The sequence below is a fragment of the Gymnoscopelus braueri genome, assembly GCF_963280865.1.
Source record: "Gymnoscopelus braueri genome assembly, chromosome: 7".
NCBI lineage: Eukaryota > Metazoa > Chordata > Actinopteri > Myctophiformes > Myctophidae > Gymnoscopelus > Gymnoscopelus braueri.
In genome coordinates, this window is record NC_137608.1 from 21,226,676 (window position 1) to 21,237,554 (window position 10,879).

Here is a 10,879-nt window from a genome sequence, read left to right on the forward strand (position 1 = left end):
AGTGGAAAAAGATTACTCGGTAGTACTTTGTATAATGTCTCATATTAGGCATACGCTATGTACCGTTATGAGCTTGTAGATCAACTATTTTCGTGATATGAGACATGCCAAAAATAGGGCTGCCAGGTTGAAAGTGGTTGAAACCCAGGAGGACAGTACAGTTATGGGTCTCTTCCTTCTATATGCGTTATATTCACTAACTCTGAGGGCCTTATTTAAGGTCAACTGTGACACAGCTCAGAAATTTGAAACGGCAACAACAGAGAAGAGTGGCATTTCTGAGTGGAAAATTCTTAGCCAAGACTGACCTCATCTAGTTAATGTTTACAGTACCAAATTGTTTACAATTTCATTTAGGATTTAGATTGCCATCATCCCATTAGATGTAAGTAATCCTATTATTAACCCAAACCAGAGGGAGGAGTCTGCATTCCTAAACATTGGGATGCTGTCAATCTGGGAACTCATTTGGTTAAAAAACGAAATCTTAAAAAAAAATCTGTCTTGAAAGATAGGATGCCTTGACACAGTGTTTATGTGTGAACACTTTTACACCTACGGGATGTAGTTCTCTGAAAATGCCACTGGAGAGCCATGAGAGCCTGAAGTTGATGTCACAAGGACAATTGCTGAGCTTTCAAGGTACGTTATGGCCAAATGATATACCTAAAAATAAACAAGTTACTTTTAGGCTAATTAACCTAAAATTGGGGCAAATCAGAACTTTACTGAATCCATAAACATTATGATTTTCATCTGATTGTCTCAATAGCTTATGTTTTCTTCCACACTGTATAGGCATCTTGAACATATGAAATTGCTGATTAACACTTTGATTGAACTTTAAGTGGTTTAGTCAAGTCTGGCACAGGTTTGGTGTTCTGGCCCTAAAATAACCATGATGAAATTCACAGGCAAGACTACTGTATACTGTTTATCCAGCGACACGTTGTGAGCTTGTAGATCAGCTATTTTCAAACAGGCAAAGTTTAAAGGCTGAAGTGGTTAATGTATGTTTTGTAATAATCGAAATCTACAAAGTAACTAAAGTGTTCAAATAATTGTAGTGGAGTAAAAAGTACAATATTTACCTCTGAGGTGTAGTGGAGTACAAGCAAATGTATTGAAAATTGGAAATACTCCAGTAAAGTAAAAATACCTCAAAATTGTACTTTAGTACAGACAGTACTTGAGTAAATGTACTTAGTTACTCTCTTCTTAAAACGGTTTTCAGCTGAACATATTGACAAAACAAACAGAAACACATGTAACACAGCAGAAAAGACTGTCAAAACATCCCGTGGTTTACAAGTTTTCAGTTAAACACAGAACACAAATGCAGACACAGTCGAGACAGGAATAATGTGAAAGATATTCATTGAAGAACAGTGTATATATAATGAAATACTATCCATTAAAATTCTTACAATAAGGCTGTATATTTTGATATACGGTATAGTTTTTGTTCATAACCTTTACAGACTTAACTTTCGGTAGTATTCCTGCAGTAATCCTGTAATCATCTCACCTCTGTTCCTTATGATTATTGTCTGTTACATGATGCAACTATGACTTGTTGCTATAGTTCCAAAGCTAATTTTCTATATTAAATCAAAACAATGTCCTCCGAGAAAAATGCTGAAAAGTACAAAAGTCAAGGGTGTAGTGTAAGACAAATAACCTTTACATTTGACAGTGTGAACATTTTGCAGACACAGTGTGATTTACTAGGCCTACTGTATGCCTTTATTTCGTTTTATTTTCAATTCTGTTTGGTTTCAGTTCATATCCTCGATTTGCTAGTTTCGGTGTAGTTTTTATTGTAAAAAGTTTTAGTTTCGTTTTGATTAGTTTCAGTATTAGTTTCAGTTTTCTTGTCATATTATGGGGCATTTTTCAGGGGCAAGATTTAAGAAGTTCAGAATAGGTATTGTGTAATAGGCTACAAACGCAGCAATTGACTCACAGACAGTCTCTACCAATATGTTGTCAGACTAAAATTAAAAACATTTTCTGTAGCCTATATTATTTATTTCAGTTACTTTTGTACACAATATGATTTCAGTTAGTTTCCCCTTCTTTAAAGTCTATAGTTATTATTTTTAATTGAGTTAACTAAAATGTTTTTTTTTTCCACTACACGTTTTAGTTTTAAGTTCCGTTTAAGAATAATAAACTTGGTCTTCTATTTTTCGATTTTAAATATAAACTTTCTCAACTCAATACACCTCCAATATCAAGTGTGAGATCTTATCAGTTATTTGGCTCATCTTGTTGGTATCCCACATGGTCCTCACTCATCATGGCCTCTCTGACACTGGGCTTCTCCACACGCACACAGGTTTGTGGCAATATCAGGAAGGTTATATATAACGACAAAAATCATACATTTTAACGATTCTTTCTTGCCGTCTCTATCAGAGCTGGGAGGGTCTCGTCCAAGCTGGTACTTGGCAACAAATAATTGAATTGTCATGGCCAACTTCGTCATCACAATGTAAATAGACAATGCTGAATGCGTATAGCATTGCTTTAGAAACTCATTTCTAGCTGGCAAGTGAACGAAATTATAAAACCACCATTCCCACCACAACGTGTCACATCGTAACAGTTGTTACTTTTTGCAAACTGTTAATAAAATATTCAATCAACCAATCAATCTGATGCATGGTAAGTAAAATATCGGTCAAATTTAAAAGGTTATAGCCTAAATTTACCCCCAGAAGTGAGGATAAAACATGAGTTCCATTTCTGGACGGATATCTCTTCCGAAAGTTAAGCAGACCAAGATAATACACTGTCACTGACAAGCCAATTAATGTGTCACAAATAGGCCTACGTGGTGTTTAACATAAAAATGACGAAGACGAAGATATCTTAAATAAGATCCCAATGACCAGCGTGCGTTGTATGAATGCATATGACAATTCAATTTAATGATATGAATAAAATAACATTCTATATAGATATATCTAGGCCGAATGGCTATACTCAATGCATTTGAATTATTTTTTTCTGTATAGGCTTATTTTTCTTTTTGTTTCCTTTTTCAAATATCGTGTGACAGCAATTTAAGGTCTGGGTGGGTTGCAGGGTCTATTTGGAGGTTGAGGAAATATGTGAATAATAATAATAATAATAATAATAATAATAATAATAATAATAATAATAATAACAATAATAATAACGACAGTATAACCGGGGTCGGGGGATCTTAGTATAATTTGAAATTCAATTCTAATTCACTTTTTAAACAATAATTTTACTGATTTTCCTTTCAGAAACCAAATTAAATATTGCTCCATTTTTCAAATAATCACTTCCAAATTAAACCTCAGATTATACTAAGATCCCCCGGGCTTTTGGAGTCGGGGCATCTTATTTATTATTTGTTTTTCAATTGGAATAAGCGTCTGAAAAGTATATTTTACTGATTTTCGTTTCAGATCCTAAATAAAACATTGCTTCATTTTGAAACTTTTCTTTTTTCCCTTAAAATCTGGAAAATGGCCCATTTTTATGATATTCTCATTAGTATTTTGGCTTTTTTTGATTTGGGACTGACACTGAAAAAAAGCTCTTAAAAAAGGTTTTGGCGTTTTTTCATCCCAGACCAAAAATCCAATAATGGCTTCATTTATCCAATTTTCTAGCCCACCAAAAAATCAGGAAAATGCTCCATTTTTCTGATATTCTGATTAGTATTTTGGCATTTTTTGATTTGGGACTGACAAAGGAAAAAGCTCTTTATTTGTCTTTTTTTTTCTTAATTCATCTGGAATCCAAAAGCCTGGAATGGTTATTATTCAAAATGTCAGTCATCTTTTAGTCTACCTTTTTCATCAAAACAAAGAAGCCATGTGACCATGGGTCAAAGCACATGGTCTTTGTCCTTCAAAGTAAAAGTTGTAGTCTAACATGTAATCAATAGGATCTACAGACAGTCATTAACACCACATGTAATTACTGTATGATGTGTTTTTTAATGCATTTTCTGTCATTTTTTTTTAGATCAAAGCTACATCTCACAAAAGTATGTTGCAAGACTACTAAAACCTTTCTGGGACATAAAACCGTAAACTCCTTACAACTATATACTTGTGGTGTGGAAGCTCCACCAGCAGGGGTCATTCACTTTCTAGGACCTGGCTAAGATATGTGTGCACTTCATTTAGGAGAGAATATCTCAACTGTTCTTGGCTAATATGACCCCAGGGAACAACTTAGGAACTGTGACTAATTCTCTATTCGGGTCGAAATACCCGAAAATGACCACGCCCTTTTAAAAATCAAATCAAATCAAATCAAGGTTTATTTATATAGCACATTTAACATGACCAGGTCAACCAAAGTGCTGTACAGGTAAAAAGCAAAACAAAGCAAAAAAATAGTAAACAATGAGTAAGCACAGACAAACAAACATTAGCGCCAATAGAGGAAGGTAAGGCTGCTTTAGTTGTTACTGAATGCCAAGGACAAAAAAATAGTCTTTAGTAAAGATGACTGGGCTGCTTTGATGCGTAAAGGAAAGTCATTCCAGAGGGGGCAGCCACGGCAAAGGCCCGGTCACCCCTGGTAACTTTAGTGGGTGCAGTTGGCACTTCCAGCAGCAGCTGGTCAGCAAACCATAACATCAATGCTCAGCATAAAGTGAATACTATCATAATAGTCAAAGGTGTATGGAATTTGAACAATATGTTCAAATTAGAATCTGAAAAGTGAATTGCTAAACAACAAATCGTTGCTAGGAATGTGTCTTGGTGTTACAACAACAGAACAGCTCTGCGATAACTGATACATACTGCACCGCGCGCACACGCACACACACACACACACACACACACACACACACACACACACACAGTTGCATGTGCTCAGTCCTTTTGATTCCTCGGGTGATGATTGTTTTTAATGTCCTAATCACACAACATCTATATATCGAGATGCAGCAGACTCCAGTTTTGCAGCATTTGCTGTGTCCACTACATGACTTTTGCAGCCACAGTGGAGGAGGATGGCGCAAGCTTTACTGGCATCTGCGAGATGGGTCCAGTAAGGTTCCCAGGTTCGGACATGCTGAATCAGTGCAGCTTGGGTGGGAGGAAGTTCTCAAGGGACCTGGTTACCATTTGACCAACATCAGCCTTCCCTGACTATGGGAAAAGGAGTGCAGGTATCTCAAAGAAACTCTGGTCACCCTTACTTTGGAGCCTGAAAAGATCAACTTTCCATGTCCAAAGATTGGAGTATATGGTCATCATCATATACTGTACGCCGGCAAGAGCCGTGGTGGCCACAGCAGAGTAGATGAATCCTGACAGTGGCTAGTGACTAGTACCGTATGATATCATACTAGTCAATGGTGTATAGAATAGTAATACTATATAGTATTACACTTTATGCTGAGCATTGTTGAACATACTGTATTAGCTCTAGCTGTAGGCCTATCATCATAGGAATTAGTTCTACTGTAAATTCATTCTTGTTTCAATGAAATTACATCGTAAGATACATTGGTTGTTTCAGAACATAGTAGCCATATTTGTGATAATCAAATTAGTGTCCTCTAGATAGATTAAATCATAAAGATAAGCATTCAAACATGTTTTTAATTGTCAAAAAACATGATTTAGACACCAAGTTTGCATTCATAGCTGAAAATGTGGTTCAAACGTTATAGCCAAAAACTTTGTCAGGTGGCGGTCATATTGGATTTGGCCACTATGATGACCCTGAAGGTTGCTGGCTCGGGCGCTCTTGCTAAATCATTAAAGCATGCCCTGGGTTACATCTGGGACAAATGTGGTGCTCTTAGATTGATTTGCGCAAAAATATCCTTATGGCCCTGGACAGTAATACGTTTCTTTTAGCTGTTCTGTCAAATATCAAATTAGAAATTTTACACTTTACTATGTTTCCCTATTAAGTATTCTGAACATTTTGAGCACCTCAGTAAATCTGTAGCTCCAAAGGTTTAGCAGATAGAGCCATGTTGGAAGTAGTGCACCGGTTATGGTCATTTAAAAAAAGAGCGTGGTCATTTTCGGGTATTTCATTCCGGATAGAGAATTAGTCACAGTTCCTAAGTTGTTCCCTGGGGTCATATTAGCCAAGAACAGTTGAGATATTCTCTCCTAAATTAAGTACATACAATAAAGAATACATCACATGGATGCACCTGGGATGTATCATCAGTGTTGTAGCCTGGGGTCATAAGGTGTTTCGGGTCTTGCAACATGAACCCTCGCCCAGGTGACCCAGCCGGGGTTGATCAAGCCCCAACTTACATCCCAGGTAGCTACCCACGGTCAGTCCCATAGGGAAAGACAGTAAATTAAGTTCCCTCACATATACAAATGACATCCTGCACATAATTCTACATTCAATAAAACTATGAACTCTGACTGGGGAGGGAGTTTGGGATATAGGTGGGTTACTTATTGATAATGGGTAATGGGTTATTAGTCTAATGATCATTAAAGAACGACTTCACCCATTTTCAACCTATCTTCATAGATCCTCACTAATGCTCCTGCTAAAATTGTGTGATTTTTTTCTTCTCAGTCTGTGTCTCATAGGAGGGCTATGGACACTTCAGAAACGCATCTACCAGTGAAAGTATAAAGAACGTTCAGGGCATACTTGCCAGCATTAGCCATAGATGGATAACACCACAAGGTGGATCATGGCAAGGTGCCCAGAAACCTAATGGGATGAATGACCTATTCAGTCCCGACTTTAGTGACCTATTCGATCACAACCTTCCCAAATGGAGATTCCCATAGATGGAGACAATTAACCTCCCCAAGTCTGACATCTGATGGCAATTAATATCCATTTAAAGCTTTAGTTAATACTAGTTGGTATTATAAGAATATGCGATTGCTTTAATTACTATTGTTTAATTGCTGTCCCAATAAAGAAGACAAAACTGTCAGATGTCCCGGCCGTTGAAGTGATGAGAGGTCATCTGTCTGTACATGTGTATGCATTTGTGGTTTCTGTTCCTTTCTGTCCTTCCCTAATCTTAGAAAGATGCAGGTTGGAGAGAAATCCCCCCCCCCCCCCCCATTGTTTGAAGACAAATGCTGAGTCAGGTGGCGAACCAACCTGAAGACCATCCCACATTTCAGTATATAGGGGCTCTAGGGACAGATAAGAGGGCTCAGACTTAGTGAGGTGACCTCGATGCAATTTGTTGCTGATAAGGAAAGCTAGTGTGAGCCCAGAGATCTCTGTTAAGTACATTTCTCTAACTTTTAACTTACTGCTTGATTAATAAATACACTTAATTTTAACAGTCTTGTCTGCTCTTAATTTCACCAATACAATGGACGGACGCACGACAAATTATGTCATTGCACAATTTGTCTGTTGTTTAAATAGCTGAAATCTCCAACACATCATAGAATCTCTCCTAGACGATTATCATGGAGATACCTAACATACCTAGCGCTGACATCAGAGAACCCCTACTGGAACTCCATATATGGAGATAACCAAAACGTCCAGGACAAACATCAAAGTCCTAAGGGAGTTCATCAGGACTGACATCATGGCTAAGGGAGTTCATCAGTGAAACCGAGCGACATTAACTCTTAGATAAGCATCAGACAACTCATCAGCCTAGTTGGTTTTCACAGCCTAAGCCTTACATATCGATTTTACTTACTTCTCATAGCGGCTCTCGGATCTGGTCAAAGAATCAGCCGATTATCAGTTCAACAGAAAGGATTTTTTTCCCTTCAATATTTAAAATTGTATATATTTGTTTTTATTAACGCGAGAACAATGGTTTCCATTATAGCGTGCTAACAGGAATAGAAAGCCTGTAGTTTCTATTATCTTGGATTCCCCATCGATTATTTTTTTCTCGATGGGTGCCATATTATCATGAGCATTATTGAGGAACAATTATATGAAGACAGGTTGAAAATGGGTGAACTCGTCCTTTAAATCCTGATGTGAAAGAAAATATTTGTATAGAAGAACAAAAAGGTTGTTAGGTTGACAGCACCTCAGTAAAACTACTAAGGTGCTGTGAAGTTGGGAGGCACAAGGGGAAAGTGAATGACCCCTGCTGGTGGAGCTTCCACACCACAAGTATATAGTTGTAAGGGATTTACGGTTTTATGTCCCAGAAAGGTTTGGTAGTCTTGCAACATACTTTTGTGAGCCGTAGCTTTGATCTAAAAAAAAAGACAGAAAAGGCATTAAAAACAACATCATACAGTCATTAGATGTGGTGTTAATGACTGTCTGTAGATACTATTGCTTACATGTTAGACTACAACTTTTACTTTGAAGGACAAAGACCATGTGATGTAACACGTGGTCACGTGACATCTTTGTTTTGATGAAAAATGTAGATTAAAAGATGACTGACATTTTGAAAAACAAAGACAAATAAAGATGTTTTCCTTTGTCAGTCCCAAATCAAAAGATGACAAAATACTAATCAGAATATCAGAAAAATGGAGCATTTTCCTGATTTTTGGGTGGGCTAGAAAATTGAAAAAATGAAGACATTCTTTGATTTTTATTCTGGGATGAAAAAACTGAAAAAAACCCTATTTTGAGCTTTTCTCAGTGTCAGTCCCAAATCAAAAGACGCCAAAATACTAAGCACAATATCAGAAAAATGGAGCATTTTCCTGATTTTTTTGTGGGCTAGAAAATTGGAAAAATGAAGCAATGTTTAATTTAGATTCTAAAAGGAAAATCAGTAAAATAGACTTTTCAGATGTGAATTTGAATTGAATATAATATATCAGATTATACTAAGATACCCCCAACTGACCTTGGGATCTTAGTATAATCTGAGGTTTAATTTGGAAGTGATTATTTGAAAAATGGAGCAATATTTAATTTGGTTTCTGAAAGGAAAATCAGTAAAATAATTATTTGAAAAGTGAATCGGAATTGAATTTCAAATTATACTAAGATCCCCCGACCAACCGGTCCGTGTATTTCCTGGCAGTTGGATTTTCTTTTGGTAACCACAAACAGAAATCCGCCCATTGCGCTCGTTTTTCATTTTTCATTTTTCATTTAGGGTCGCGTCGGTTCTTTCGCTCCCGTTCGCTCCCGTGTTTCATTTTTCATTCTTCATTTTAAAACAAGTTACGTTCGTTTCGCTCCCGTCTTTCATTTTTCATTCTTCAATAAAAAATAAAAAATGAAACGTAAGAAAACAGGGTTTTGCTTTTTCATTCTTTCATTTCTCGATCTTAATCAAAGATACTGTAAAGACAAGACCAGAAGCGGAAGTAGATTTAGTACTTAAAAATAAAAGTGATATATATATATATTAAATATAAATTTATACCGTAGGCTACATGATTATAACATTACTATGGCTACATCAATGTTAGACAGATGGACATATATATATATAGATAGATAGATAGATAGATAGATAGATAGATAGATAGATAGATAGATAGATAGATAAAGATAGATAGATAAAGATAGATAGATAATATAAATATATTATACTGTAGGCTACACGGTTATAACATAAACATAATTATGATAGGCTATATTATTATATTAGGCTATTAACATTATGCAAGCTAATTATATTTACCATGGTTACGTCAATAAGAAGACAGACAGATCTATATCTGTCTGTCTGTCTGTCTGTCTGTCTGTCTGTCTGTCTGTCTGTCTGTCTGTCTGTCTGTCTGTCTGTCTGTCTGTCTGTCTGTCTGTCTGTCGGACGGACGGACGGACGGGCAGATATAGGCCTAGTGATTCTCTTCTTTTCATTTAGACATGCGTTTTTTCATCCAAAATGTGTGTTATATTTATATTATTTAGTTGCAGCATGATTAATTAATAGCAATATTACGGAATAGGAAAACAGAAACAAATCTACCTATATAATTTGAACTTGGAAAGTTGGGTAGAGACTTGAGAGCTATAGGCGTCGCTACTCATTGAACCATCGAAATTACATCTCTGCTGACGTTTTAATCGGATACAGCATAGGTGGACACTAGGGACATCTGGGCACCAGGAAGAGTGGGTACATGTGTGCACTGCCTGCAGAGATTGAATTCTTTATTAACAATGATTATTAACACCAGTTTTCCTGGTGCCCAGTCTTCCTGGTGCCCAGATTTCCCTAGCGCCCATTCTTCTCCACCCCTAAGTGCCCACTCTTCCAAGTGCCCACATGTCCCTAATGCCCACTCGTCCAAGGTGCCCAGTTATCCCTAGTGACCAGAATGTTTTGGTGCCCACCTATCCTGGCTGTTACCGTTACTAGCCTATACATAAATACACACTGCAGTTATTTCCACACAGTAGCCTACAATTGAAATGGCCTATATAGCGGAACAGATTAATATCTTCAAATAACTGGTAGCTGCTTTCACTAATGCCCTGTCAGTCATCAGTGTAAGGGTTTGACAATATTATGCCCGTAGAAAGCACTGCCGTCTGCAACGATGAAGCAGCCTTAAAGCTCAGCAGGTCATGTTATAGATACAGCATGTTAGATTTCCTCAATACACAATAATAAACATCTGCAGATGTTCTATCAGACAGTGGTTGCAGCGTCCTTTTCTATGCTGTGGTGCGCTGGGGAGGCAATATAGGCAAAGGGACACACTCAGACTGGACAGACTGAGGGTACCATACGTGCGCTCCCGGTGCTATCTATCTATCTATCTATCTAATGCAGTAACCTAAAACATTTTTTTTTTAAATGAAGCACTCATTGTCTCAAGTGTTTCAGAATCGGTATAAACAAACGTGAATATATCAATACAAAAGATACAATGCAACTTTGGACTGGTACATCAGAGCTTATCAATATTCGGTGTCTGTCTGTCTGTCTGGATGGACGGACGGACGGACGGACGGACGGACG